Source organism: Patagioenas fasciata, chromosome 27, assembly GCF_037038585.1.
Source record: "Patagioenas fasciata isolate bPatFas1 chromosome 27, bPatFas1.hap1, whole genome shotgun sequence".
Lineage (NCBI taxonomy): Eukaryota > Metazoa > Chordata > Aves > Columbiformes > Columbidae > Patagioenas > Patagioenas fasciata.
Window position 1 is genome coordinate 4017494 of NC_092546.1, and position 9473 is coordinate 4026966.

A 9473-nucleotide genomic window follows, 5' to 3' on the forward strand; every position below is an offset into this window, starting at 1 on the left:
AGGATTTTCCCGTCTCCCATCTGATGGGCAGCGCACAGAGGCTGGCGGTTCACCCCGGCCCGGGCTGCCGCGGGTGTGGACACAGCAAGCTGGGAACCCTGCCATGAGCAGCCGGGCGAGGAGAGGGTCAGCGGGCGGCTGAGCCCAGGAGGTGCTGTTGGGTGCGACGGAGCTGGTGGAACAGGCTGCACGGGGCTCAGGAAGGTCCCCACTGCCACACGGTGCCACTGCTCCCAGGGACCATGCGCAGGAGGAGGATTCCTGCGTGATGTGGGCACCGCTGGCGATGGCTTCGTTAAAAATCACGCTAAAAAATATCCAGAGAAATCTCTCTGGTCAGCTGGTGAGCCTCCAAGTAAACAGGAACACGAGGGCCCACAGGACCAGCCTCAGAGTCCCTCATTGTCCCCTTTGGCAGCTGGCCACTGCTTCGCCTTGTATGGCAGGAAACGGCTTTCTGGTACATTGCAGTTATTCTGTGCCAGTCGCCTCTAACATGAACCTTATTTTATTAGGAGCAGCAAAATGAAGCAGTGATGTTCAACAGAGAGGTTTAAGCTCCAAAGAGGCCAAACTCTTTTTTTTTCTTAAAGAGCAGATAAAGGACACCTCCACGAAGGAAAACTTCATTTCACCTTGGTGCAATTGTCGCACCTCTGTGCCCCTATGGAGCTCCCCCCAAAAAGCCCAGCACTGCGGCTGGGGGGAGTTGGGCAGATGCTGTGAGGACCAGGTGTGATGAGGGCACTGCAGGAGCAGGGAGGCCACGATGGGGCTGGGTGCAGGGTCCAGAGCACCCTCTTAGTGCCCTGTCCACGCTAATCGCATCCCCATGGGTCACAGAATCAGGCCTTTAAGATTATCGAGTCCAACTGTAACCAGGTCCCCAGGGTGAACCGAGGCTCATCTAGCCCTTTTTTGGCTTCACAGCCACCCAGGAGTCCCAGCACCCCAGGGGCCCCCAGGTCTCCCGGCTCCGAGCCCCCGCCGGGCTCCAGCAGCAGTTTCTGCAGGCAGCCCCTGGGCAGAGCAGCTGGGAGATGAGCCGAGAAGCCCCCCCTTGCTGATCTGCATTTGTTTTAAGGTCTCTTTCATGTACTCTTTGAGGCTCGTTTCCTGTTCTTTGTAGAAAACAATGCTCCCCCCTCCCCGCCCGTTCCAGGGTGGCTTTATCTCCCCTCCCGTGGGCTGCGCTCCCTCGGGAGCTGAGCTTTATGTTTGGCTTAAAATACAAAACCCTGCCCTGATTTAACCCAATTGATTCTAAAGCTGCGTCTGGTGTTTGATGTCTGGTAGATGCATTTAAACCGATCTCGATTTTCTGTGTTTGAGCAGATTAACATGAAGCTGGTAATTTACTGTGCGAGTGACAGGCTGGACGGTAAATGCTGACACGGGGTGAAATTCAGGTCTGGAGCTTTTCATGCAAGCTGGAGCACAGATGCTGGGAATAACATATCATCTGTCTATAATACAAGACAATATTATCTGCTTCTGTTTTGCGTTGCTTTAACTATTTCATTCTGAGCCCAGTGCCTCCTGAGAGTGAACCCTGGATAAAGAGGCCGTTACTGCTGTCTGCACTGCAAGGACCTTCTCCTTTGTCCTCAAAACAGGGACAAGATTCCCCCAGATCTCCTGGCCGCTGTAGATCCCCAGCAGCTGGTTCTGCTGGGACATATTGGGATCCAGGCACAGGAACGATGGGGACACCACATCAGCTGCAACAGCGGGAGCCAGCACCTGCACAATCCCCGAAGAGAGCTGGTCCCTGCACGGTTGAGCTCTCTTACCAGTGTGACTTACTCCAGAGAGATTTTTGGGGCAGTTTGGGGCTGTTCATGTACTGGGTCCCCACCGGCAGTCCCCGTGTCCCCCGATCCGTGCGCGGCCCGGCCGGTCCCGCCGGGTCCCGCTGCAGCTTCGCCCGGTGCCGGCAGAGGGAACCACCGCCCGGGCCATGAGCAGAGACTCCGCATAGAGCGGTTTGTGTTGGGTTAGGGCCTTCCCAGCTCCCCAGTGCCCCCCCTGCCATGACAGGGACATCTTCACCAGCTCAGGGTGCTCAGAGCCCCGTCCAGCCTGGCCTGGGATGTCTCCAGGGATGGTTCATCCACCACCTCTCTGCCCAACCTGGGCCAGGCTCTCACCACCCTCAGGGCCAACAATTCCTTCCTCATGTCCAGCCTGAATCTCCCTCCTTCAGTTTAAAACCATCACCCCTTGTCCTATCGCAACAAGCCCTGCTCAAAAGTCTGTCCCCACCTTTCTTATGGGTCCCTTTTAAGTCCAGAAAGTCCACACTAAAGTCTCCCTGGAGCTTCTCTTCTCCAGCTGAACACCCCAACTCTCTCAGCCTGTCCTCCCAGCAGAGCTGTTCCAGCATCGGGTCATTTCTGGGGTTCCTCTGACCCCTCTCCAGCAGCTCCATGTGTGTCCTGTGCTGAGGACCCCAAGCTGGACCAGCGCTGTAGGGGGTCTCACCAGAGCGGGGCAGAATCCCCCCCAAACCTGCTGCCCATGCTCCTTTCCATGCAGCCCAAGATGCAACAGCCAGGTTGTATTTTTGGGTAAGACGCAGGTGCCCAAAATGTTTGGATGCCACCAGCTTCCCTTGGGGTTCACCTTCAGGTTAGGTGTTGCTGTGTCTGCTGGGATGGACACACCCACGCAACCCCACAAAACACATTTCACCCTCCAAAACACTTCAATCCAGAAGGATTTACGAGACATGTGAGCAAACAGGCGCAAAGCCTATGTGTAGGATTCTCAAATGCCACCGCTCTTTGCTTCATATCTCAAAAACCTGCAGTTAAAACAATACCCAACTCATCTTTCAGAAAATCGCCAAGACCGTGTCCTGTCTCTGAACCATTTTCCTGTCTAGATTACATTCCACCTGCCTCAGGTCTCAATCAGCTTGTGCCATTTTTGTGCAGCATTGGGTGAACCCTGATGTCTTTCCCTTCTCCAACCCAGGTTACACACCTCGCTACCCCCCAGCTCTGATGCTGCAAAAATTCCTGCTTCCAGGCTTCAAAATCCTGCCCCTCCACCTGTTTGTGTTGTCTGGAGAGTTTCTGTGAACAGGTAGAAAAAATCAGGGTGTCTCAGTTTGTTGTCACACTGATGCTCGGTCAGAGCTGCACTTGCCCCTGATTTGCAAAGTTCGTGCTCGTGTTCTGGTTGCTGACAGGAGTAACATCACAATAAGAGCATCCTCGGATGAACTGGAGTTCATCTTCATCACCTTCATCACACCAGAGCCCGATGGGGGAATGCTGTACTCCGCTCACTGTGCGCTGGGCATTGAGGACACGTAAACAGGATTTGGGCAACTCTGCTCTTTGAGAAATAGTCCCGCAGGTGGGATGGTTCCCTCCCCCAGTTCCCACCCCAGTTTCCCAGTCTCAGGGGAGTGCTGGGGAGATAAGCAAGGACCTAGCCTGGAGCCTGGGTTCCCAGAGCAGCCTCCTCCTCCTCCTCCTCCATTGTGCAACCTTCTTGCCTTCCCTGGGTGTGGGCAGAAACAGGGTGCAACTGAGCTTGGGAAACAGCCCCGTGCCAGCATCGGGGCACAGGAGAGCCCAGCAGCCTCCCTGTGCCATGTTGTGCTGTGCTGTGCCATGCCGTGCTGTGCTGTACCATGCCGTGCCATGCTGTGCCATGCCGTGCCGTGCCAGGCGGCACACGCTCCAGCATCACATGCCACGGCTGCATGACGGTGCTGCATCGTCCCCTTGCACACCACATGTGCCCTCAGAGATGGGACAGGATGGCTGGATCGGGCTGATTTTACACCTCAGAGCTATTTCGGAGACAAACTCAGCCACCACACAAGCAGCGAGTGAAGCGAATTGCACCAACCTGGGGTTATTTTGGGCCTGAGTTACTTCTTCATTTATTTAGCGTGTTGCCTGCAGATGCTTTAACCCTCGGGGATAGTTGGTTTTATTATTTAGAAATGGTTTTTAGACCCTCTGTGTTCTCAGTGAGAGCTGGAAATTTTAACAAGTGAACAACATAGTCAAGGAACAGGGAATTATTAAATGAATAAAGGAAATGTCTGTGCTGGCGAGGGCCGGCATGGGGAGGGATGGAACAGGGTCTGCAGGAGGGTGGTCTTGACGTGCATGTGTTTGATTGTGCTCAGATAGCGCCTGGGAAGGCAGACAGAAGCTGCTCGATAGCTCACGGGAGGACACAAGCGTTGCTTGTCATCAGAGTTTAAATCACAAAGGATGCTCTCTGTTGTGTGGGGATCTCATAGAATAAATGGGAAACCAGACAAGGCACTGGGAAGGACTGGGGTGGGATGGGGACATTACAGGGAGGTGCAGTAAAGGGGCCTTGAGGACAGGAAACAAATACACGTGATTTCCCACTCCAGAAGCGACCCGGCTGGAGTGTACCCATCAGGCAGCACATAGCCTAAAGGAGGTACTTTTTCACCCAGGACCTCATTAAACTGAACCTCATTGCCACAGGATATGACCTAAAAAAATAACCTTTAAAAGCTTGAGATTGGTCTGTTCTGACTGGTGGAACATGATGGTCCAGGACCTCCAGCTAAGGAAGTATTAAATCACTGACCACCAGAACATGGGGCAGGATTATTTCCTGCTTACCTTCCTTTTCATACTCCTTCCAACAGACCAACACCACACATGACAGGGTCAGAGGTAAACTTGTGGTTTGCCTTCTCAGGCGTCTGCAGAGTTTTAACGAGCGCATTAATTCCCCAGGCTTTGCTCTGTACTTCAAGCTTCACCCTTCCCAAAACAGAGACAGCAGCTCCTTTTGTGCCCAGGGGGAGCAGAGTTGAGAGGGGCCGTGGGGTCTCCCCATCTTGAGTACTCAGCCCTGGATGGAGAATCCTCTGTTTCCCAGGACTCTGGTGTTAAATCTCTGGCAGACCTCGCACAAACCGTCACCGACTCCTCCTGCCAAAGCTTCGTCCCGCTCTGGGAAAGGATTGCGGGGTTAGATAAACACGTCCACCCGGGCGCCAAGCGCTGCCAAGGCTCTGCCGGCTGCGGCGGAAAGCTGCGCACTCAGTCTGAGCGAAAAGAAGAACATTTCTCCTTGTCTCCTTCCATTTTCACATCTCTTCAAGTCAAGATTCCTGCAAGAAAGGTTGCGGGGCAAAATTCAGCACGAGGCGCCTCCCTGCTCTGTCTCTGCTGAATTTGAAACCTTTGGGGATCGCAGGCAGCCCTCGCTGGGTCTGTGAGCCACACTAAGTGAGGGAGCCTTGCCAAGGATAAGGGGGTTTTGCTCTCTCCTGGTTTAGATAGTTTATATTTTCATCTACAAAGAAAGGTGAGAAAAGTTTCTGCTCAGCCCCTGCACACCCAGCAGCTCCCACTGAGTTGCATAAGCCCAAGTCTGCTGTGCACGCACAACCGCAGTGAGGAGCACGTGTGACACATGACAGCGCCGAGAGAACTTCCCTTAATTATCACTGTGATTGCTGTCCCTATTAGCAATTAAGACATTTGTTTTAAACCCATCTATATTTCAAAACAAGCACAGGGTGGTCAGATTGGCAAAGACTATTGGTATGGCATCCTGCCTGGAGCAAAGATAATCAAGTGCCTGGGTGATTGCTCAATGGTGATGGATAGATGGGGAATTTCTCTTGGACCCTGAGAGCAAACCCCCCGGGGCCTGACAAGGTTTGTGCTCCGCTCCTGTGGAGCCAGCCTTGCACAAGTACCATGGTCACGATGTTGTAAAGAGCAGGTGCTTCAGACATTTGGCACTTTAAAGCTGCACCTTGTGTGGGATGCAGGCTGCCCTTGCTGCCGCTGCTGCTGCTTTTGGTTGCCTGCAGCCCCTACCCCACCTGGTGAAGAGACACAGATATTTACAGCTCTGCAGATGTGGATAGGAACGGGTACATCGCTCCCAGAAGGCTATACAGCAGCAATGAAGATGAATGTTTTCATTTGGCTGTGTAAATTTAGCCCGTCTCCCGCTGCTGTTATTATTTCTTCCAGACCGCGGTTTGCTAAACAGCTTCCAAGCCAAGCAGAGGACGCGATTCCTGCCCCGTGGAGCCACGAATGACAGGGATTGTCTAACTGTTCAGCATTAGCAAGGCTCCCAGGTCATCTACCTGTGTTTTTATACCTGGAAGCATGAAATTGCAGTCCTGGAGCTGAAGTCATGTACCAAAAGCAAAAGAGCTGTCAGCAGGACGCAGCCTGCCCAGGCTGTTCAGGGCTCTCCTGGGCAAGGGCAGAGTGATGCCACGGGAGCCAGAACGCCTGGGTTCCCTTCCCGACTCGTCCACTCGCTGTCAGGATGGAGCGGAGTCATTTGGTGCCCTGCCAGTCCAGGGCTCTGACTCACGCCCCGAGCCCGTGGGGATGCGGGATGCCAGCAATGCGGGATGCCAGCAATGCGGGATGCCAGCACGCCCACCTCGCGGCTGCTTGTGGCCGCCCCTCGGCCGCGGTCACGGCCCCGCACCAGCCCGGACAATAAACAAACACACGTGTCTCTGAGCCACGGCTTCCCCAGAGGGGCTTTTGGAAAACAAACATCCCCTCTCAGCAGCAGTTGGGGTGGAAATCTCCGTCTGAGGTGCCACAGGACAAGGCAGGCAGGACCAGCCTCAAGTTCAGCAACTGGATTATCTCAAATTTACCCAGCAGAGCCCCCACAGCCCTGTTTTGGTGGCGCAGTGTGTCCCACCATGGCGTGTGAGTACACACATTCCAAAACACTCCCGGGAAAGCCCCCGTCCCTTCCAGTCCTTGCTCTCAGCTCCCTCGGTGCAAAACTCCCAAGGGATGATGGAGAGGAAGAGGAACTGGGATGAAGCTCTCCAGATTACAGCACATCCCATATTGCAAAGCCTGGGATATTTCCTGGGGTCTTACGAGACAGCATCAGTCCTAAGGAACGGGAAGGGAACAGCTAAAGGGACAGGATGAGGAGCAAACCTCATCTGTGAGGTTTTCCTGGTGTGGAAGTGACACATCAGAGCAAGCCGAGGTGTCACCTGCTAGGAGAGAGGTGGGGAGGAGGCAGCAAGGCTTAGCAAGGAGGTGAGGACTTTGGGTGAAGCTTTGAGAGAAAGAAGTTTCAAATACAGGGAGGATTAGGGGAATGTCCCCGCAACTCTTACATGAGAAAGCTTCGCCCCTGTGCTCCCTGGGTACCTGCATCTCCCAGCCCGCTCCCACATCAGCATCCTCAGCATCCCAGGCTCTGTGACTCCAGGCAGGAGGATGTACCATCAGGAGGAGCTGGGAAGCAGGACTCACACGGCAATCAGCCTCTCTTTATGACCTGAATGCTGCTAACTGATGAATCAGGGAAGATGCGGATTCATGACATCCTCTCCAGTTATTTATTTGCTGCGTGGCACAGGATATAACAGTGATGTTTGGGTGCTTTGCTCATGCTGAGGATGCCAGAGGTTTTGGGGTGGGAAAAATCACTCTTTTCAAAGATGTTCATACACACCAGGCATTGTGTCTGGGCAGTGATCCATCTTATCTTCAAATCCACCTCTGCCACCTTCCCCGCTGACACTGCACGTCACCTTCGTGCTGGGGTGGACGAGTCACCACTTGCTTCTCACTGAGATTCGCCTGGGGAACTGGGTACCTCCTTTCAGCATGTGAATTCAGGAGTTATAAGTGAATAAGAAGCAAATTCACCCCAAATTTCCTCAATACAGACACCCCAGTACAGCCGTCTCCGGGGATCGCCTCTGATCTTCTGCTTCAAGTTGTATCATCTGTCCGAGAAAGAAATCCAGCCCTGACTTAGTTGCATGTAACGGAGGCTCAACCATGTTGTAATAAAAGCTGCTTCAGTGGTTAATTACCCTCTTATTTCAAAATATGTGTGGATTTGGGAAGCTTTTATAAGCCCTGGTGTCTTCAGGAAGGGCTCAGGTCTCCTAGGTATGCTCCTGCTTGCAAAGTTGCCACCCTGAAGTGTCCTATTTAGCCAATTCTTTAACTAAATAATGAAGTAAACTAGCTAGAAGAAGTGTGATTTGATAATGAAATTACTTTTTATAATAAAACAGTAGTTGGGGAAAAGTTGAGAAGCGGCTCAAGTTTAACCCCTGAAAACAAGGCAGCATCAGCTTGCTGTGCGATATTTGGTAAAAACAGTTGTATTGGGTTTTTCAGCCAGCTCTGCGAGGGAGGTTGTATGGATCAGTCCCTGCCCTGGGAAAAACAGGGTTAGGATTGGGGTGTGTGCGCCTGCGCAGGGAACCCGCCTTGGGGCGCCACGGATGATTTCAGACGGCATTTCCACCCGCAATTCCAACCTTTCCAGCTCACGCTCCTCTGCCCTCCCTCCCTGCCCCTGCCCATTTGGGTGCACACATATAAACCCTCCAGCCAAGATGTTTCCTCGGGGGGACTGGGGAGGTTTGCCCAGGGGGTGTGCATGGCTCTGGGCTCATCCCAACGCTTTCCCTAGAGACGGAGCCAGGGTTGTTCCTGGCGGCTGCTCCGGGTGAGCTCACACCGTGGGCACTCCTGCAGAGCTAGAGCGGCCGGGCAGGTTACTGCTCCGGCTTTGCTAGAAACCTTGGAGCTCCCGACGCCTCAAGCCCTGCTGGTCCGGCTCAAGGAAACCCAGGTAAGCCAGGCTGGGATGGAATGGGAGGAGAGCACCCTGGTTGCGGCTTCGGTTTTTCTGATCCCTTTTTCTTCTTCTGTCTCGTGTCTCCTCCATCCCTTCGCCACACCTTGGCTGATGTCTGCTCAGCCCGGAGATGGGATTTACCATCTACAGAAAGAGTTGTCAGGCATTGGAACAGGGCAATGATGGAGTCACCATCCCTGAAGGGGTTTAAAAAGCATTTAGACGAGGTTCTTAGGGACATGGGTTAGTGCAAGAGTTGGGTTAACAGTTGGACTCATTGACCTTAAAGGTCTTTTCCAACTAAAATTATTCTATGAGTCTATCTTGGGCATAATTCTTTTTTTACCTTACACAACCACTTGCGTTGCTGTAAAAGTGCAATGCAGAGCAGCGGGGATCAGGAGAGAATCACTGCGGAGTGAATGGGCACATGGACGCCCAAGATCACAAATAGCAGATCCCAAACCAATCTGCCTGCCCATCTCTTTTGGTTTGCTTCTGTAGCTGTGATCTCATCTGCTTTGGGGAACCAGCCAGCCTGGATTAAAGGGAGGGCATCATTAACCTGCCATTGTAAAAGAACGGTGGAGGTTTATCCACAAGTGAGTTTATCTGGTTGGAGGAGGTTGTAGAAGAGCTTGTTGGTATTAGTGCTACACTCCTGTGTTTTCTCCCTTTGAACTTCTTGGGAAGAGAAGCAGTGGAAGCTGTGGTGGCTTCACATCACTGCACACCTCCAATAACCACTGAACTCGATGGGGTTGCTCAGCTGAGGCCAGTGTAAACAGGGACTTGATTGTTTCTCCACAAGCACAAGATAAATTGATGAGTGGTTTTAAGATAAACTT